The sequence below is a fragment of the Phalangium opilio genome, unplaced genomic scaffold, assembly GCF_054372755.1.
Source record: "Phalangium opilio isolate 3A_F unplaced genomic scaffold, DU_Popi_V2 ptg000014l_1, whole genome shotgun sequence".
NCBI classification, from domain to species: domain Eukaryota; kingdom Metazoa; phylum Arthropoda; class Arachnida; order Opiliones; family Phalangiidae; genus Phalangium; species Phalangium opilio.
In genome coordinates this window covers 5,229,017-5,250,347 of record NW_028324149.1, presented here as the reverse complement: position 1 = coordinate 5,250,347, position 21,331 = coordinate 5,229,017, and the positions used below count along the sequence as shown (strand labels likewise).

At 37.6% G+C, this 21,331-nt stretch overlaps 1 protein-coding gene and 1 pseudogene across 3 annotated transcripts in view; one reads left to right on the top strand and one right to left on the bottom strand.

Annotated features, from left to right (window-relative positions):
- Positions 1 to 21,331, bottom strand: part of LOC149705328 (DNA (cytosine-5)-methyltransferase 1-like) — a 358,139-nt gene that overhangs the window by 288,876 nt on the left and 47,932 nt on the right. The window lies entirely within an intron of this gene.
- LOC149705332 (fatty acid hydroxylase domain-containing protein 2-like) lies at positions 4,606 to 6,594 on the top strand (annotated as a pseudogene). Its single transcript, XR_016381584.1, has 4 exons — positions 4,606 to 4,769; positions 5,122 to 5,321; positions 5,750 to 6,027; positions 6,088 to 6,594. The product of XR_016381584.1 is annotated as a fatty acid hydroxylase domain-containing protein 2-like (transcript).

Here is a 21,331-nt window from a genome sequence, read left to right as displayed (position 1 = left end):
TGATGACGTTGCAGTTGTTGAAAGGCACAATTTTGTGTAATCAATGCTTTTCAAAATGGCGACGATATAATGATAAGGTTATGGCAGAGGCTTAAATAATGATACCGAACTGTTTACAAAGATATTGTACTTCAATTTATCAATTAAATTCTGACATAATCCTTATTTTAACGAAATAATATATTGCTTTTTAGTATTATTATCCATAAGGATAATATTTGTCAATTCTTTATTATTTAAAATTGCAGTGATTGGGATGTAGTTCCCTCCATTTATTTTTGTCGCGGCGCAAAATGACGAAATTTACGTCATGAATCCAATGCTCATTAAAAAACCTCCTCTCACAGCCTATTTTTCTGATGGGCATCCGATGAGCATCATGACGTCACGCCCAAAGACGCGAAAAACCGTTCAGTAAGACATCGATGTCATCTTTTAGTCATCGATGTTTTTGATGTCGGTTACTGAACGCAGCCCATGACATTGAAAGACTATTAACATTGTGGTATATAAGACGGAAAATATTCAACCAACATAATTCATTGGCTTCTAAGAAAATAAGGTAAGATGCCAATTATCAACCACTACACTATTAATGACACTGTCGTGAAAGCTCATTACACAAACTTCATAACACCCAAAGGGTTTCAAAGCTTCCTCCCACAAATTCATCTTTAGCAAACCCTCATGTTATTTGTTACCAAATTGTTATGGAAAAATTAATAATAAAATTGTTATAATTGACTTCCTGATAATGATTATTATTCATCTTTAAATAGGGTATATTAATCGCGATCAGGAATACATAGAAGTAGTAAATCTATACGCTATATATTCTCACATTAGAACGTCTTGCTGGAAAATATTTACTCATGAAAATTTATCAAAAATTATATACTTTCGCCCTATCCAAGATGAGGGTCGCGGGACCCGCTAAGGTTTTCTTATCATTGCTTTGCAATCACCCCTTCAGTAAATTCCCTTTCTTTCTCTCTTTTGACATCTACCCTTATGTAGGCAACTCGGGTAGTTTCCCTTTTTAGTATCAAAGTTATTTGGAGCAGCTTAAGTCATAAAAGCAAAGTTTTCGCTATATAGTGAGAAAAGCTTCCATTATTGGAGGGTCCGGAGCATTTAAACAGTAAATTCGTGTTGTACAGGAGTCGGGAGGGTAGCATGCTTTGTAGTCATCCCCAAATACTTTTAGGTGGTTGAAAACTAGGTATGAGTCATTTTACAGTAAGTTTAACCTTGGAGGAGTGAGGCGAGAGGGAGTGTTAGTCTAATGTTAAAGAAGCAGTAATATAAATGGAAGGGGAAAAAACGGAGGGTAGGAATTTTATCTCTCTCTCTCTCTCTCTCCCTCATGATTCTAGCTAATGCGCACGCGCGAGTGGCCGGTTACTACACTGACAGTCTGACACACTCTCTCCTCCCTTGTTTGACAAATAAGGGCATAAAGTTCAAAGTGGGAGTGTGGGACCTTCCCTAAAGTCACCGTGGTTGACGTAGGGACTTTCATTATAGTTCCAAAAGTCCCCGTCTGACGTATTCCTCTTCTTTACTCGTTCATAATTAGATTCAATCAAAATTTTGGTGTAATGGGTGTATTGGATCGCTTCCTTTGAAACAACTTTTCCTGATAATATTAAAGAGAAAGCAATTCCCACTAAGAAAACTGAATAAGCATATTTACCAAAAAAATGTAACGAATAACTTAGCAGCTTTAAGCGCAGTATTGAAACCCTGTCGGTATTATTTTAATTAATAAATAGTATTATGAATATTGCTAGAACTTTTAAAATTGTGGGAGAATATTTCCCCTTTTATTTAGCATAGTTAAAATCGCAAATTCTGCTATACCTATAGTGATGTAACTCATTCAGTTTTAAATTATTGTAAGTGTACATTAAAAATAAATATTTAAGTACATAATTTAACAGCTGTATCACAGTATAATTGGATAAATAAATAAAATAGAGTACTAGTTTTACAACCTTGGTTTGTTTATAGTTGTGAAATACGCAACTGTTGTTTAATATGAAAATTCCACCGATACCGTTTATTTGCGGCCATCTTAGGTTATTTCCTCGCTGCAAGACGCACAGCACCGCCCGACGGAGCCTCAGTTCACCATACGCGGGAAGAAGGCGACCTCTCTCATGTGGTGTTTGAGCCTTCTCTACTGAAATTAATGGAGTGGTCTATTAGGAAGGTTTTTCGTAAAGGGAGGGTGAAGTAGAAAATCAAGTGATTTTTATCGGTTTTTCTACTAATTATAAGACCAGTCTGTATAGTGGCACGTTCCGTGTCGAATGCATTTTATTACGAGATTGGATAAAATTTGCGCGCGACGTGACAATCGTGGCGCGAGACATGGAGCGTTCCACGAGAATTTTGTTAATAAAAAGGCAGGGCGTTACGCGATTGGTCGGAGGTCCTTATTTAAAATTATCCTTAAAATCTGAACCTAATTTGAATTTTAAAATCATTCATTAGTATTTCCTGAATGTTTGACTATGCAGACTGGTCTTATAATTAGCAGAAGAATCGATAAAAAAATCACTTGATTTTCTACTGCAGAGTTCAAAATTCAAATAAGTTGAGGTCGGTTAAAAATCATCGTGAATGTTTTGGCGACTTTTATTAACGTTTTTTGAGCATCGATTCTAACCTCAGTAAAATTGATTTCAATTTTTACGCTCAATTTAAGCCCTTGAAAATACAGGTACACTTTCACTTGCGACCTGAAAACATACTTTCGAAATATCTCGGTTAATCCTTTCTCTATATCTGCATAGGGGCAGAAGTTAATGACTTCTTATCCTGGGAAGTATTGGACACTAAAGCTTTATATAGTATCTATCCCTGCTAGTCAAAATTCCCTATGGCAATCGTAAAAGAGGGTCAAAAGTTTCCTCCCCACAAGAAAAACGATCAAGTCTACTGAAAAAAATCCCACACCGAGAGGCTGTGGCTCTCAAACTTAGGGGCGTGTTCAAAACTTCTTCACCGCCAATCGTTGAAAAGCCGTCTGTCTAGAGCTCTCTGAAAATCCATTACAATCCCTTGGGCCTAGGAACCCACGCTAGTTTGAACGGAATTTCTAGCAAACAGCTGTTCTTGTCACCGTTTCTGATTCGTTACGTACACCACAGGACACACCTTAAAGTTTCATTACTTGCCCGCTGCTGGCGCGCATATCAGCCTGCCAGCTCAAAATGAGAGAAGCGCCGTAGGTGGCGCGGTGATCGGACCTAATAAGAATTTTGCTAACAGACATGGTTCCTTATATGGTTAGAGTCCAATACTTCCCAGGATAAGAAGTCATAAACTTCTGATAGGGGACAAAGAATTTCAAATAAAACAACACACGCGATTTGATAAAACAGGTTTTTCTTGTAATAGCTGCAGCTTAGCTTAGTGACTTCCAAACTTGCATAAATTATAGATTATCTCTACGTTATTTTTTTTTTTTTGAATTTTATAAATAACTAGCTGCTACCCGCGGCGTCGCTCGCGTATAATAAGAACTACCATCAAAATGATACAAAGAATGGGTAGATTTTACTGATGACTAATATTTTTGTAGCATCCTAGGAGCGAAGGCACTCGGCGTTGTCCGTCAGCCCGTCGGGACATTTTTTATTACTTTTCACGCGGACATTATTCCATAAAGAAGGGTTTTTTTAGTTTTTGGCCGCCATTTAAAAAGATGGCAACAAATCGAACCCAAAAGAGCATTCAGTCTGTCTATAGGTTAAAGGAAACCCGTGTACTAAATATCTGTGAAATCGGTTAAAACGCGCGGACTTGCATAGAGAAGAGTTTTTACATTTCTGGGCGCCATTTTTTAAGATGGCGGCAGATTGCAAAAATCTTTCTTAGTACGCGCCTACTTCTCATGAGTAACGTTCCTGCAAATTTTCAGCCTTCTAGGGCAAGCGGTTTGGGCTGGGCGTTGATTATCTGTCAGTCAGTCAGTCAGTCAGGACTTTGATTTATATAGATATAGATGAATTTTAAACGTCTCGAGATAAAACGCGTCTATAAAGCTAAGTTTGTGCTTAAAGCCATTAAAATCGAATTGAATCCACTTTCATTAATTATTATTATTATTTCGATATTTTAATATTAGTAAGTCAAGGTTACGAAAAAAATTGTTTTTGCAATTTTCCTTAATTATACCACTAGTCGGTTTCAACTACATGGCAAAGATATTTGTAGGAAACAACTTCTGATTAATTTCTTGGCACAATAACAGCGTAGATATTTTTAACGCTAAAAAAGTGAATATTTAAAATAAATTATGGAAAAATGTCTTCAAATTTAAAGTTCATTCTGGAACTGAAGCTACCGGAGAATATTTGGAAACTATAGTTCCATGGCTTTTGCAATGAATTTCGTGAATTTTCAATGTTTTTGGGATAATATTGGTGTAATATTTCAATGCGGCGGTTTGGGGTAAGTTGACTTTTAATTCAAGTTATTCGCGTAAATATTTAATTTGAAAGGCCAAGTGTAATACAGCTCATTCGCGAGGTAAAATTTCGTCATACGTAAATGAGAATATGCATGGCTGCATAATGATTCCTTATAGCTGTATGCATTCCTGATACTTATTAATTAAATAATCTGTCTTAACAGGATTGAACCTAATGGGATTTAGAGTCTATTGGGTGTTGGGTGGCCTTTTCACTCTAATCGATGTGACTGGAAAACCCGAGTTTCTCTTGAAGTACAAAATGCAAGAAAAGGCTGAGTATCCAGTATGTCATCAACCTTAACAATTAATTAAGGCATGAGGAGTCCCAGTCTGGGAAATAAGGATATTTTTTAAACTAGTCCTTTGGACCAGTGACCCCCCTAGTGTCCGCAATAATAAACTTGTCTACGGAGTGGTCCCAGCCTTTGTTCTCCTATAGATTTGCAATTAAGAAACTGGTCCCGAGGACCAGTAACCCCCAATTCTTGAATTTAAAAACTAGACTGATGAGAACCTAGGATTTACACTGTGCAGTTATATGGCTCTGAAACCCGCCCCCCGGTCTATCTTTAAACGTTCCCAAGTCATATATGGGTTCTTATTTGCCGGAATTTATATTTATGAAAATAATTCAGATAAAAACGAACCGTTTATGGAAAGTAATCGCTCAAGTGATCTTGAACCAACTAGTGGTAATACCTTTCAGCGCAGTTATGTTCCTATTATTGAAACTGCGAGGTTGCGGTTGTGGACAGTTACCGACATTCCAAAGATTGCTGTTCGAGTTTATGATCTTCACTCTTGTACAAGAAACGGGGTTTTATTACAGTCATAGGTGAGGTAAAAGTTCGGAAAAACACAGCTTGTTTCATTTTCCGCCTACTTTATCGGGCATATTTTTGAAAGGAATTAAAGTCGATAGTGTTTGGTCAAACTTAGGCCAGGCTAGATTAGGTTTTTCTTTTCGCTTAGGTCTGGTTAGGTTTGGTCGAGGGGGTAGACACTTGAGAACTCAGGTGTACAATATGTCTTGAACTCAATGTACTGTCAAAGCTGAACTGTGAGTTCCGAAGGCTTTGAACTCAATGCACTGTCAAAGCTGAACTTTTTTGAACTCAGGTGTACACAGAGATCCAAAGCGTCTACCCCCTCGGGTTTGGTTTGGTCAACGCTCCAGGATTAGGGTAGTTAGTTCCTTTTAGCTCATGGAAATTAAGTAAAACTGTATCAATTTTAGTCCATAAATATCTATTGTTTTATTAGGTTATTGCACCATCCACTTGTGTATAAACATATCCACAAACAGCACCACTCATGGACTTCACCCATATGATATCAATAACTGCGATTTATTGTCATCCTGTGGAGCATTTGATGTCAAATATGTTACCAGGATATATGGGGCCTTTAATTATGGGCTCTCACATTGGGGTCATATGGCCATGGTTCACTGGAATGTTATTTATTACTCTAAACTCTCACAGTGGTTTTCATTTGCCATTTTTCCCATCTCCAGAAGCCCACGATTTTCACCATTTGAAGTAATAAATGACTGAATAAATTACGATCTCTTTATATTTAATTTATGAATAAATTATTAGGTTCAATCAAAATTTTGGAGCTCTGGGTGTGTTGGACCGTTTACACGGAACCGATTCTGGTTTTCGAGCCAGCTCGGCTTATCATCGACATATTCTAATGTTGACTTTAGTACCGCCTAGACAACTCTATCCCGAGGGCTTCAATAAGAAGACTAAAGTATCGATTAAAATGAATATAGTTCAAACATTTATTTCAAGGTTTAATTTGTTCTTGAAATAATTGCAAAGTGATATCTTTCAATAATATTTGTATTCCTGGATGGAGATACTCTTTTATATTTTAGTCAATTTATATTACGGAAATAATTGACTATATTCCATCGTTGCCAAATTGGAACCAAGCTTTAAAATTGTTTGATAAGTAATACATAAAGTTTTCAAAAATCTTTCTATATCTAAATCAAAGTCCTGACTGACTGATAATCAACGCCCGTCGCCCAGCCCAAAACCGCTTGCCCTAGAAGGCTGAAACTTTTCAGGAAAGTTACTCATAAGTAGTAGGCGCGTACTAAGAAAGATTTTTCCGATCCGCCGCCATCTTAAAAAATGGCGCCCAGAAATGTAAAAGATCTTCTCTACACTCTAAGAAATTGGGGTGTGCTTTAACATCTTTAAAAGTAGTTTATATGGGTCCAAATTTGACACCGTTACAGGTGTTCATTTACACCCCTGAAAGTGTTTAATAACACTTATTTGAGCAATTGGTGGAAAAGAGAAGAATAAAATGGTGCAACAGAGGTGTAGTTTAACACCTTTTTAACTCTTATATCGCACTGAAAGTGAATTTTTACTCTTATATTAGTGTTGTGCAACTCCTTAAAGGGTGCGGCATGGCACCTTTCAGAGTGTCGCTTCGCACCTTTAAGAGTGTCGCGTAACACCTTTAAGAGTTGGAGATTTATTGGTAGGATAATAGTAGAAATTCTAGTACTTTTCCTAGACTTAAGAGCAAAACCGATGACGTAAAAAACACTATAGCTACATTTTGACCACTCATGAGGCATAACTCAAATATCGAGTATGGTTTTCCTGTTTAATTAAATTTTGATTATCCGCCATTCCGCAGTATTATTAGCAATTAGTGCTATATTCATAGCAGGGTCCCATCTTTAGAGAACTTCATCACCTATAGGGAGGAAAGTTCTCACATGCAGAACTATAGCTCTTTAAGCGAGGGTTGTTGCATATAAAGTCATTTTTACGGGTTTATAAACTTCTGAAAAAGGCAGAAAGTTTTTAATTTGTACAAATGCATAGGGTATTAAATTAGTTTTGGAGGCTATAATATTCAAGCAGTAGATATAGACGTTCTTGTTAAATTTAATAATCTCTTTTCACTAAGAGTTTTTCGAGCACCAGAAACGCGTTTAATCTAATTTGCACTACAGATTTTACAAAAAAAAAAACCATTTTGTACTCGAATTTTTCTCAAAATAATGATAAAACATGTCACAAAAGCAAGTGCCCCACTTTGGCTTCTCAAGCTGGCCCTACTGTGAGGCCAGTACCAAACCTAGTCTCGTTTTTTAAGAGTATCGCTTAAAACCTGTAAGAGTGTCGCCCAACACGTTTAGCATAGTTTTATGAAAGTACAACACCGCCAGATTACCAATTTCTTTGTTAATTTTATTTAAAGGATAAAACTGTTTTCTTTCATGAATATCATCTTTAAAAAAGATTTAACAATTACGTTTTTCAATAATTTTTTACTGTTTGTATTGACTTTAATATTAGAACATTAATGAAAAATAAATGAAAGACCTTATTTAAGAAACCCGCAGTATTATAATTTTTCAGGTTTAATTTCGAACGGTGTTTTAATAGTGTTATTTTACACCGAATTTACACTTTAAATTGACCCCTAAAAAGTCAAGGTAATAAAACTCTCTTGTGGGTGTTTTTACGGTGTTTACACCGTTTTAACACGTTTTTAACACTTCCATTTCTTAGAGTGTATGCAACAAAGTCCGCGCGTTTCAACCGATTTCACTAATATTTAGTACACCGGTTTCCTTTAACCTATAGACGGGCTGAATGGTCTTTTGGGTTCAATTTGTTGCCATCTTTTTAAATGGCGGCCAGAAATTTAAGAACCCTTCTTTATGGAATAATGTTCGCGTGAAAAATAATAAAAAATGTCCCGACGGGCAACGCCGAGTGCCCTCGCTCCTAGGGTGCTACAAAAAATCAGTCATCAGTAAAATCCACCCATTCTTTATATCATTTTGATGGAAGTTCTTATTACACGCGAGCGACGCCGCAGGTAAAAGCTAGTTGGTCATAGTTGCGCCTCTAATTTCAATCTTTATTCTATCAGGGTTGCATACTACACCCCAGTGATCATCGGGTGATAAGTGTCAGAGAGTGTTCGCGGTCTCAGGGGTTCCCAGATAGATTTCAATTCTGCGGAAATATTCTCGAGCGCCACAGACAGGTACGTATTGTTCTAAATAATGTGCGCATAGAGTATGTGGTAACGCAGGGCTGATACTAAGTCACTTTTTTCAAATTCAGTTGCTAAAAGTCACTTTTTTTTTGGATTTTTGTGTCTTTCGGTGTTATTTATCTTCTCGACCACAACATTAAACGTTATATATTTCAGGCGGTGTAAACAAAAAAATAGCGGGATCACACTTGATCAAACCCCAAAATCGTGAAGCTCGCTCAGCGAATGTTAACCTAATACTTAAAATCAATCCAATTCAAATGAATATTTTGGTTTTGATTTAAAATGACATCAATTTCTTTGCATTCTGAGTTGTGCTCCAAAATGATTTAATTGAATTTCGCCGTAGACCTTTTATGAGATGCCTTTCCTTTGACTGCGTGAAATATCTAAACCCATAGATTGGGCGTAATTACGACACCGACCTTTAAAATATCCTTAATTGCGAAAATCAGTCATCTCTGAAAACATCATTTCAAGTGGCCCTTTAAATAGCTTAGTTTGCCCTATCCCTATTCAGTCGCTTTTTGTTTACTATTTTTAAACTAATTTGTCACTTATTCAATTGAAATTGAGCGTATCATTGAGTATCAGCCCTGGGTAACGTGAAAAATACCTATCAAAGAAGTTTTTTGATTTTTAACTGTCTTATAAAGGCACTGTTAAAGACCTTGCCGACTTTGATAGTAGACTCGAGACTTGTTGTCTTTGTAGAGCCGTTATGGTAAACAACGAGGAGAATTTTTTTTTACAAAGGTGATGTGATTGGCCCTATTTTATCACTTGCAGTATAATGCTGAATAACACAAAATACTTTCGTTTTGCAAACCCTTTGCGGGGGGTTGTGACGTCAATAAAAAAAAACTTCAAGGGTCCGCCGACTTCTTTACTGACCCTTTAAGCGTTACAAGTCCTGACTTTCGCCCTTACAAACACACATTTTCTCGTAATCATTTTAATATGGTGACAATTTTTTGAAAGTGAACTTGGTTTCGGAGCATTTTAAATATACTTAGCCAATCTTTTTGAAGCTGGATTTTAAATTTGATATTATTTAAGTTCCAATTTACAATTTTCCGCCGATTATTTTCGAATGCCGGCATTGCTTTAAACGTGCAGAAAATTGATACTCTACGGCTTTTACTATTCAATGTTGACCAAGGCAGTCTGATTCATCTTCTCCAAATACGTCAACTTTCAGTCTTGACTATTCGTCAAATAATGACCGGAAAATTATGAAATGGGACGCTAAATGTAAATTAGAATGACTTTTCATGTAAAATTGAATGACGAAAATATTTCTAAATAAGTTAAAAATGCTTATAAATCAATGTCCCCATAGTTAAAACATTGTCAAATCTGTGTTGAGTTGTGACTAGCGACCAAAAAGATGAAAAATTTCACAGTCGGCCATGATTTATGGCTTGAGTACGATTAGTAATTTCAAAAGTATATAGATTTAAAAACAAAAAGTACACTTCGTTAATTGAAACTTTCTCGTGCCGTCGGCCTCCTTTATGCCGGAATAGTGTTGAAAGCCCCTCTGCGTATGATTACCTTCCCCACCGTGGCACAGGGAACAAGCGTCAGAGAAGTTCTTCCCTGATTGGTTAGTTCCTGTAGGCGGTTGAGCTTGGGGTAGTTTGCTTCTCAGATTACATGCTGTATAGAGCCAAAGGCGGGGAATTATTTATGAAGTGTACTTTTTGTTTTTATATCTATATACTTTTGGTAATTTGCTATTTGCATTTATTTGAACTTTTAATTATTATTATTATTTCTAATGTTGTTTGGATACTTTTATAGATTGGAAATGCTGTTCCCCCACCCCTGGCCAAAGCCATATGCCAAGAAATTTTAATGTCGTTAACTTGCAAAGAATAAATTAAAAAGTTTTAGTTTCTGGAAAAAGTTTAATAAGAGGCCACGCTTATTTGGTTATCTGTTAATGTTAATTTTTAAAAAATTTAATTTTTTTAAAAATTGTAACCTTGAATAATTCCAAGTCAAATGTAAAAAAATAAAGTTGTGATAATTTCGTTTACTATTGGTTGTTAATCTGAACTGCTTTTAACCTCTCCGAGTGACGATGACGTCACGGAGAGGTATTACACTGGACGTGTCTGTGTCACCGCGTTCGCATTTGGCAAAACGGAGCGAACGTGTTCGCACTTCGCAGATAGCAATATTATCTTCTGCTCCATCATCATCGTTAGGAATAAGAAGTACGCGGAGATCGGCTAGGGTTACGAGAAACGTCTAGCCTCCCAATGGCAACTCCCCCAAAGGTTCACGCAATTGCGGCTCTTCTTATCATTTATAGCATGTTTATAGTGAATATACCCTAAATAAAAAATTGTTAAGGGGCATAGGCTTGAATTCAAACCTCAACAATAGCTATGTTTAAAATTGTTCTAGGAATAAAGTTTCTTAAAACGTTTTAAATAGAGCTAAGCTAAATTAATGACGATTAAAATAATATAAATTTTAATTATTTAAGAAAGACCTCTTTAATTGCGTCTCGATTCGGAGATGTTTATTTTGGGCTGCGTTCAGTAACACTCATCACGGAGTCTTTATCGTTATACGGAGGGGCAAAGCATAACGAAAAGGTATCCCACCACTGTCGCTTTGCGCAGTTGGCTGTACCGGAAACCACGGGCTGTCAAGGACATAGTCATCGGTTTTTTTTTTTTTTGCTCTGTTGCCGGGGTAGGCTAGGACTTTAAAAATGGCGCGCGTCAGAGTTTCGGAAAGTAGCGGAGATTTGTTCGTATTGAGTAGAAATGATTTATGTAAGGAACATTTGTATACCGGAAAGAAAGAAATTTTATTAGAGGCATTATAACGCACGTTAAATATTATTAACTTAAATTTGTATTTTTAAAATGTACTTATTAAAGATCTTATTTGTGTTAAGCCTTGGTTAATACAATTTACATTATAATATAGGAAATTTGACATAATTTTCCCTATTCCAACACAAAGAATACTCGCATTGATTTTTAACCATCGTTTCGCGCTTGTAATCCTCTAAAAAATATATTAATTCTTAGGAATTCATCTCAATTTTAAGTAGGTGATGACTGAGCTGAGAGAGCGAGCGCCGCCATTTTCACCGGAAACGAAAACAACCAGAATGGCCAAATTTCCCCTCCTCACATTCCCCACCCACAGATTGAGTGAGACGGTGCCGGGAGATGTAATTTTGTACACTAGAAGCTACCGCTTTGCCCCTCCGTATAACGATAAAGACTCCGTGCACTCATCAGGAAAAACATCGATGTTTGGGAAAATGTGTTCTTTTGACGTCATGATGACGTTGCAGTTGTTGAACTGCACAATTTCGTGTAATCCATGCTTTTCAAAATGGCGACGATATTATGATGAAGTTATGGCAGAGGCTTAAATAATTATATTTACAAAGATATTGTACTTCAATTCATCAATTAAATCGAAACGCCTACCTCTTAAAACTCTATCATAATCCTTTTTTTACCGAAATAGTACATTGCTTTTTAGTATTATTATCCATAAGGATAATATTTGTCCATTCTTCATTATTCGCAGGAGATTGGGATGTGGTTCCCTCCATTTTTTGAGTCACGGCGCAAAATGACGAAATTTACGTCATGAATCTGATGCTCATCGAAAAAACCTCACAGCTGATTTTTCTGATGGGCATCCGATGAGCATCATGACGTCACGCCCAAAGACCAGGGCCGTCGAGAGAGGGGGGGCAATTCGGTCCATTTTCCCGGGGCCCGTACCTCTCGGGGGCCCGGTCAGACATCGACCTTATTTAATTTTAGTGGATAATGTTTGTGAAAATATAAATATAATACTTAAAAAATGTTATCTTCAACTAGACTTTAAACAGTAAAAGGCAAAAGAAAATGAAGAGTGGTAGTTTTACAAATTAAACCTTCTCTAAAAATGCATTCAGTCCCTTATTCTCCATAACCATGAATCAGTAAATTATAAGCGGAGGTTAAAGTTTTGTTTCTCACGGGAATCACCCTGTGCCCCGGAAAAACTTTAACTTTTTTCGAGTTGTTTCTTTGCTGTGGACGATAGGGCAGGCATGAATATTATTGAATTGATCATAAAGTAGTAAGTCATATACCAATAAGGTCAAAAACGGATTTATGTACTAAGAACGTCGGATCGTAGCTTTAGCCTCTAGTACCATCCTCGCATACTTTAGTGAGAAACTTCGTCTGCTTATATTTTGACTCCACCCAGAAATTCTGTATACAGCGACTTCTAGAGATCGAAAATGTCATTCTTATCTCTATTTTCGTGGTTAATTTTTTTTTCGAAATTGCTATATACAGAATTTGTGGGTGGAGTCAAAATATAAGCAGACGAAGTTTCTCAATAAAGTATGCGAGGATGGGTAGCGAATTTGCTACCTTCAACGTTCTTCTTACATAAATCCGTTTTTGATAAGGCATATAGCAACAGCTTTCTATTTTGAAAGTTCATGGTTATGGGTTTCGGCAAAGTAGTCTTATAATTTAACAACACAACATGTAGCGTCTTGCAGTCGCTTAGCTGTAAATTGATATTTTGTAAGTTACAATTAAAGAAGCCCATTTTGTAAGTTACAATTAAAGAAGCCTAAAGAGTATCATAATTTTAAGTTAAATCAGAAGGGGATAATAGAAGGATGACACTCTGTATCCTCTTAATGCTTTAGTTATGTAACGTCATTCTTCCCAGGCTCACCCTTTTAGTTTGCGTTCCCGCTCATCAAACTACAAATGGGCATCGCACTGTAAAGTGAATTCTATCGTTGTTTGGCACTAAATCCCCAGCAATCATCCCACAAACCTCGTCTTGACGTGGGACAAAATCCACAAGCGCATGCGTCTTGCCAAATATTTAAACGCTAATAGAGTAATGATGAGGGAACTATTTATCGTGTATGTGATTCGGTTTAGTAACCTTGCTCTAAATGTTCCGATGTTGGGAAGAGTGACGTTACACTTACCCCGCTTTGTGGTATACTTCTCTCGAAGAGAAGTATTATATACTTCTGGTTAAATTAACTTCTAAACTAGTTATCCGTACTAAAACAAAAACATGAAAAATATGACCAGCTTCACTTTGGACATGCTACACGGTATAATGTTCTGAGATCCTATTCACGGGCAAGTTTTAAATATCTTCACTTGGATATAATAATGTTTATTTTGTTATTATTATCTCAATTTTGCTGTGCTATAGCCAGTGACAGTATGTTTTATATAAAGTGTATAAAACTAAAAATTATTTATATGGGACATGGTTGTACATGAAATCTGAGAACTTATACGGTTTAGCAGCTACTAAACGAAGATTTTCATATTTTTGCACTTAAGTGTTTTTGTTAGGATGTCACTTCTTTTAACCTTTCCGAGTGGCGATAACGTCACGGGGAGGTACTACACTGGACGTGTCTGTGTCCCTCGCAGGGTTGGAAATAAGACAGGTTTACAAGTCCAAAACCAGTTTATTAATCGCTCGGACCAGTTTATTTATTCCAAAACCTGGGGTGAGTGGTCCCAGGGACCACTTTATTAATTATCGTTTTTGGAAAAATAGACGGTGGGACCAGTTCAATAATTCGGGGCTCCTTATTAGAATTTTTCAAGCTCAACACATTTTCTACCAATTTTACTCTTATGTAGTTTGTACTCCTTGGTTACAACTTCCCTACAAATGTTTTGTAGTCTATTGACTATTGATCTTGACTAGCGACTATTCTAGAATGAGTCTCTTGTAGTCGACAGCCTAGACGATAGTCAGTACTAGTTGTCAGTGGTTGCATTAGTCACTACTGTATGGTCACATTACAGGATTTTGATCTGGCTTACTGATAGCGAGAGAAGATACTGCCATTTGCCACCGAATCTATGTAAAATGCAATAAGGAATAAGGATAGTTCAGAAAAGGATTAAGAACTTCAAATATCATTAGACATGTTGATTGATATTTAGTGGCAACTAGTTGAAAAATTGTGATAAGAAATAAAAGTTAACTGTTTTTAATTTTGATACGCTACTTTTTCCTACAGTAAAAACTTCAAAATCAATTAGAATTTTCAGCTTCTTTACTTTTGTGTCTTTACGTGCTTTTTATTCTCACCATTTTAGAAATTTAATTTATAGTGGGACCGGTAGAATAATAATTAATGCGAGGGCCACTGGTCCCAAGGACCAGTTTAATAATTCCAACATGAAGGGTCACTGGTCCCGAGGACCACTAACAAAATTCAGCTTATTTCCAACCCTCCCTCACCGCGTTCGAAAATGGCAAATCGGAGCTAACGTTTTCGCAGAAAGCGATTTTTGGTATTATTCCCATCATTAGGATTAAGAAGTATGCAGCGATCGTCCAGTGTTACGAGAAATGTTTAGCGTCCCAATGGCAGAGCTTCCACCAAAGGTTCACGCAATTGCTTGTTTTCTTATCATTTATCATTTGATTTGAAGAAAGGCTATTTTTTGCGACCACATTGACGACGTCTATACAAAATGCATTAGAACTCTATGCCTAGCTCTCAAAATATCCCGAAACATAAACTCGCCGCTATGTTTCAAAAAACTCTACCGAATATACTATTCGCGGCCTCGGTTTACGGCAACTGCAGCTACTCTCAAAAATGGAAGTTAGAACGAATCCAAAGAAAATTCATTTACTTATATAAATCAAGTTCATGTTACGAAACAATGCTAGATAAACTCAAGATGACACCATAAAGGATACACTTATTAAGAACGATATCTTGTTCCTCCAAAAATTGGTCACAAATAAGATAGATTGCCGCGAATTATTGAACCTAGTAAGCTTCTGCATTCCCAACAAGGTAACTAGACTAACGAACTACAAACCTTTTAAACCTGATATATCGTCGACTCGACCCCTAAGCCGCATATTGGATAATTATAACAAATACGGCACTAAAGTGGAAATCTTCAGCAAGAAAAGACTCACTCTCCAAAAGATTGTTTTATAAAAATAATTTTTAAAACCATTATTATTAGATTTTTAATAGAAATGATTTAATTAACCATAGAAATTTTAATTCTTCTAAAATTTCAATTGCCATCCCCTTAACTTAATAGTGCCAAGCACTAACCGGTGTAAATCCCTGTAGGACATTAACATTGTACCGTTGATTTGCACAATAAACACTATTATTATTATTATTATTATCATGAATCAATCGTCTTATATACAATAAATTTCCAACAATAGTTAAAGAGGCATACGCTTGAATTCAAACGTCGACAATAGCTTTTTAGGAATAAAGTTTCTTAAAACGATTTAACAAGAATGAAGCTAAATTAAAGACAATTAAAATAATTAATATCATTTATATTTATTTATTTAGTTATTTAAGAAAAACCTCTTAATTTCGTCTCGATTCAGAGAGCTTTATTTTGCTTTCCCAACTTATTATAGGGAGTTTAGTGAGAACAAAAAAACATTTAAAGAAATTTCAGAAGTTTTAAATTTTTCCTTACTTTATAATTTAAATACTAAATAAATCCTAAATTTTAAGTTTCTATCTCCCTTAGAATTTCCACGATCGGTCGGTCAATGAAATAAAAAAATTGGACCTAAGGTATTTCGTAAACTATATTAAGTACAAACATGTTATTTGGCTATAAAAGTTGGCCTATTAAAACTATTAGTTAATGAAAATTCAGACTTCTACCTTTAACCAAAACGAACGGCGAGACCATAACGGCGAGACCAAATTGTCGCGTACCGTTCTGTATATATCTTGTTGCAACATCGATTGTCAGCACGCACAAAGCTAGGTCTCTATGTAACCTAGCTTTGTGCGTGCTGTCAAGAGACGAAACACTTCAGGATTTTCAGGATTTAAAATATCCGCTAGTTTTTAAGCTCGAGTGCACGGCTTGAGTTTCAAATACGTGTAGTAGGCTGTAGGCAATTTTAATTTTAAAATATCTGTCACTTCAAACTAATATCTTTTTCCTTTCATATTGTTTTCAAAGACACTTTTAATTAATGAACCTAAGAATTTGCTACAGCGAGTATAAACTCGCACGCTGTCAGCTTGCTAATTGATTCGCGTTCTCGGGGATGCCCATTTCCGCACAATTTTCGAGAATCATAGCCCAATTCCGCACACTTTTTATGGCCCATTTCCGCACACTTTTTATGGCCCATTTCCGCACACTATTTATGGCCCATTTCCGCACAGTTTTTACATTGAAAAGTTAGTTCACCATATTTAACGATAACCCATTTCCGCACAGTTTGCAAATAAAACTTTTTTTTTGTTGATTAGGTTTTGTTCGGGTTCGGTTAGGTTTGGTTCGGTTAGATTTTGATTAGGTTAGGCTATGTTACAATAGGGGCATGCAAACTTGTGATTTGACCACTGCAATATCACTATCGAAATAATAAAAGTGTATTGATAGACGTAAACCAAGTGTGTTTTTGTTAAAAATAGAAGCAAAAAAATTCTGTTTGTTAAACCTGCATTAAAAATTAATCTGTCGTTAAAATGCATCAAAAAATTTATAATCATAAAACCTCACATTTTGGCTATTTTCGGTCCAGCATCATAAGTTTAAGGTTTTCAAAATGTTTTGCAAACTGTGCGGAAATGGGTTATGAAAAACTGCGGAAATGGGCTATGGGTTTTTAAGATGTGAAAAAAAAAAACTGTGCGGAAACAAGCGACCACCCGCGTTCTCTACTACGGTTTTAAAAAGCCAACAATTACATTAAATAGAAAACTTAATTCTTATTGTTTATGATTTAGAGTACTTCGTCTGCAGGATTGCGGTATCCTGGAAAAGTTCCGAAAGGACACGATTGAGTGGGAAAGGATTAAGGGCATGTTTGACACGGACCACCTCCAGGAAAAGAGTGGGACAAGACCTTTGGTCATAGTGGACTTGCAAGGCGCGTTCGCCATCTTGACCATCGGACACGCTCTGGCTTTACTCGTCTTTCTGGCAGAGAGACTCTCTAACCTCTTCTCCAGGTGCTTAAAGATGCTTAAATGACCAGACCTGAAGAATGTATCTCGTTTTACCACGTTATCAAAAGGCACAGTGATCATCTAATTGCATAAGTTTATAAGATATGTTACATAAGTATGACACTACCTATACTTCGAAATGCTAGAGACTTACAACACCTACGCTTTACCTACGTCACTTCATGTCAATCTCTCAGTAACCAGTGACAAACTTATGGAACATATCGTATGAACTTATGATAATTGCTATGAACTTCCACAATTTTGCATCAATCTTTTACCTAAAATTTCATAAAGTAATGTAATAATTGTTGTTGATTAGTAATAAATAGTAATAGTCATAGCACCGCATAAAATACCTTAAATTATCATATTTCTGTATTTACGCTCTTTGTTAATTAATGTGGGAATTAATGAACTCGAATAAATTAATAATTCGATTAGTATTGCGCTTATAATGGTTACGATCGTGCCATTATATCAAGATGAAATGCCGAAATATTCGACTCTATTGATAAATTCAATTGCAAATATTTGATAAAAATGAAAAAGACGATGGTAATGGTTACGATCGTGTTATTCGATCAAGGTGAAATGACTTGACTCACCAATGGTTCAATAAAAATTGGGAAAAATAATACGATTGTGACGCACATAATGTTTCTTATCATGTCATTTTACTAATGTCGTTTTAATACGATTGAATATGCAATTTGCAAAAGCGAAGAACAATGAACAATAAAACCATTATTAACGATACGCGTAACTCGAGACGCGTCAAGGGACATAAAGTCATCCTTCCAATGGACTTGTCAACACTGTCAAAAGGTCGAATCACGCTAATTATGAACGAAAAACACTCCGCTCTATTTACCGTAGTTTTCTCCATGATGGCAACGAAGATTCACTCTCAGCAGTTTCTTTTTAACCTCTCCGAGTGACGTATGTCACGGAGAGGCTCTAATTTCGACGTGTCTGTCTGTCTGTTGTTACACCCCAGGGAACCGCGTTGGCAGTTTGCAAATCGGAGCAAATGTGTTCTCAATTCCCGGACCGCATTTATAGTTCCCGGAAATTTGTTTTCCACTTACACTGCCTATTACTCCATTGTCGCTCTAATACCACCACCTTTTATTCATCCCACATAGACACCAGTCTGTACTTACTGGCTTCTAATCACCACCATCATCTGGTCTTTTGTCCATCGCACATGGTCACCAGTCTGTACTTACTGGCTTCTAAACACCATCATCTGGTTTTTTTCTATCCCACATGGACACCAGACTGGCTTCTACTCCATCAAGGGTCTTTCCTTCGCGTGATTGTCGTGGCGCGTGGTCGCGTGTTTTTTCGCTTGCGCTATTCTTAAATTCTTGTAAATTTCAGTTTTTAGACTCTTGTTTTAGGCTTAGCGCTTTTCGACAGTTTTTTTCCAAATTCTTATTTTACTACCGTTTTCGATACTTCTTGTTGTTACTAAATTTGCTGAGTGCACAAGTGGCTTTTGGAAATGCTGCCTCCAATCTTCCCTGAGGTCTTCAAGGCTTATTTTACTGGTACACAGACGGGTTACTGTGTTCGGATTCTTGGGTTGGTCACGCTCTCTCTACTATACGCTCATTTATATGGTGACGTGTACTTCAGTTTCTCTGTTCAGTGTTTGGACTAAGCTACTTCTACGCACCCTTTGTTGCGTACTCCACTGCGGACTCTTTTGGTCACGTACGCTCGCCCCATCGTTTTCGTTTGCTTCCGTCAACACTTGCCCTACTGGATGTGGTTTCTGAAGTTTCGCCACTAATGGCACTGCGCTTTAACCATTTGATATCTTGCGGTGACGTGGAACTGAATCCTGGTCCGATCTTGACTATGAGGTGGCCTTGTGGGCATTGCCAGAAACCTGTTACTGACAATCAATTGGCTCTTTTCTGCGAGGGCGACCTTTGTCAACGATGGTTTCACATGAAATGTGTGTCCATGCGCCGTGCGGAATACGATCATCTCGGATCATCCGACGAGCCCTATTTATGTCCCACCTGTTCTCTACCGGCTCTCACTGACTCATTTTTTGCTGCGCAAGATGCACCATCCCTGGATAATTCTGCGTACTCTACAAGGCTCAATGAACGCTCGAGACATGTTTCTTACCTCCATGCCAATGTTCGCAGCCTGTGCTCAAAGATTAAGGATCTGTCTCTCCTGAACTCCTCTCAATATGATGTCATCGCTCTAACGAAAACATGGCTTGACCCTTCTGTTCCGAGATACTACCCCCTGAATATGTCACTTTCCGGAAGGATCGTCCTACACGCGGCGGTGGTGTATTACTGGCCTTGCATGAAACTCTACATCCGGTTCGCATTGAGCTTCCTGCTGAACTCCAGTCCTCTGAAGATGGGATTCCTATTGAAGCGGTGTTTGCGACCTTTACCTGTGGCTCTCGCTCAGCTGTGCTTGGTTGCGTCTATCGTCCGTGGAATTCTTCACTGGCTTATATGGTTACGCTTTGCGAACTTTTTGGACATCTACATGAAACACTTCCACCGCATGACGTTTTTCTTTTGATGGGAGACTTTAACGTACACATATCATGGTTGGATCCGTCTCCGAGAACTGCGGATGAACAGTTGTTTTGCGACACTGTCCTTGGCCTTGGGCTTCAACAAACAGTACTCACTCCCACCCGTGGCAACAATTTTTTGGACCTGGTTTTTATTAACGACGAAAGATTCCTGCACGAGACTTGCACTACTGCCAATCTGCCAGGTTGCGACCATTCTGCGGTCACTGGCGCTCTCAAGATGCCGCGTCGCGTTACCCAACGCGTTAACCGTTCGTTCCTGAACTACAAAGATTTGGTCTTGGAGGACCTACTTAATACGATTCGTCACGCCCCTTTTGACTTGGCCTTCTCTCCCAGCTATATCATTGATGAGACCTGCGAACTTTGGTTAGATATTTTTGGGCCACTGTAAGGGATAACATCAAGTCAACTGCCATACGGGGCAGAAAGCGTTCGCCTTGGATCTCTAAAGAACTCGTCCATCTAAGTCATGAATAGATTTCGCTTTATAATAAGGCCCGGAAGTCCAATAAGGATTCAGACTGGAATAAATATAGACAGTTCAGTAATGTTCTACGTTCGACGACACGTGAGGCTTATGACAAGTTCGTTGGGACCTTGCACGATACCCTGGCAACGTATCCTAAACGCTTTTGGAGCTTTGTGAGGTCAAGATCTCTTTCACCACCGCCTTCGTCCTTTGAGGTAACTAATGGGGTGCTGTCTTGCCCTTGCACCATCGCCGCTGCTTTCGGAAATTATTTTTATGACAACTTCCGTCCTCCGGATCAGGAGCTGACCTTACCACTCCTTCGTCATCCTGAACTTCAATTCACCTTCGATCGCGTTGATTCCTCTGATGTTGCCTGTGCCTTGACTCGCTTAAAACCTGGTTCCGCCTGCGATTCGGATGGTATAACACCACGTCTATTACAGTTGATGGCTCCTGCGATTATTGGTCCACTGACTAAACTTTTCAACTACTCACTGGAGACATCGTCCCTGCCCTCAGGATGGATATTGGCCAATGTGGTCCCGGTTTTTAAGGGTTCTGGAAAACGGAATGATATAAAAACTACCGCCCTATTTCTCTTACATCCGTAGTTGGGAAGGTCCTTGAATCGATCATAGCCGAGAAACTAAATTTATTCCTCGAAGATAACTCTCTGCTGCCTTCATCACAGTTTGGATTCAGGACTGGTCGCTTGTGCATGCAGAAACT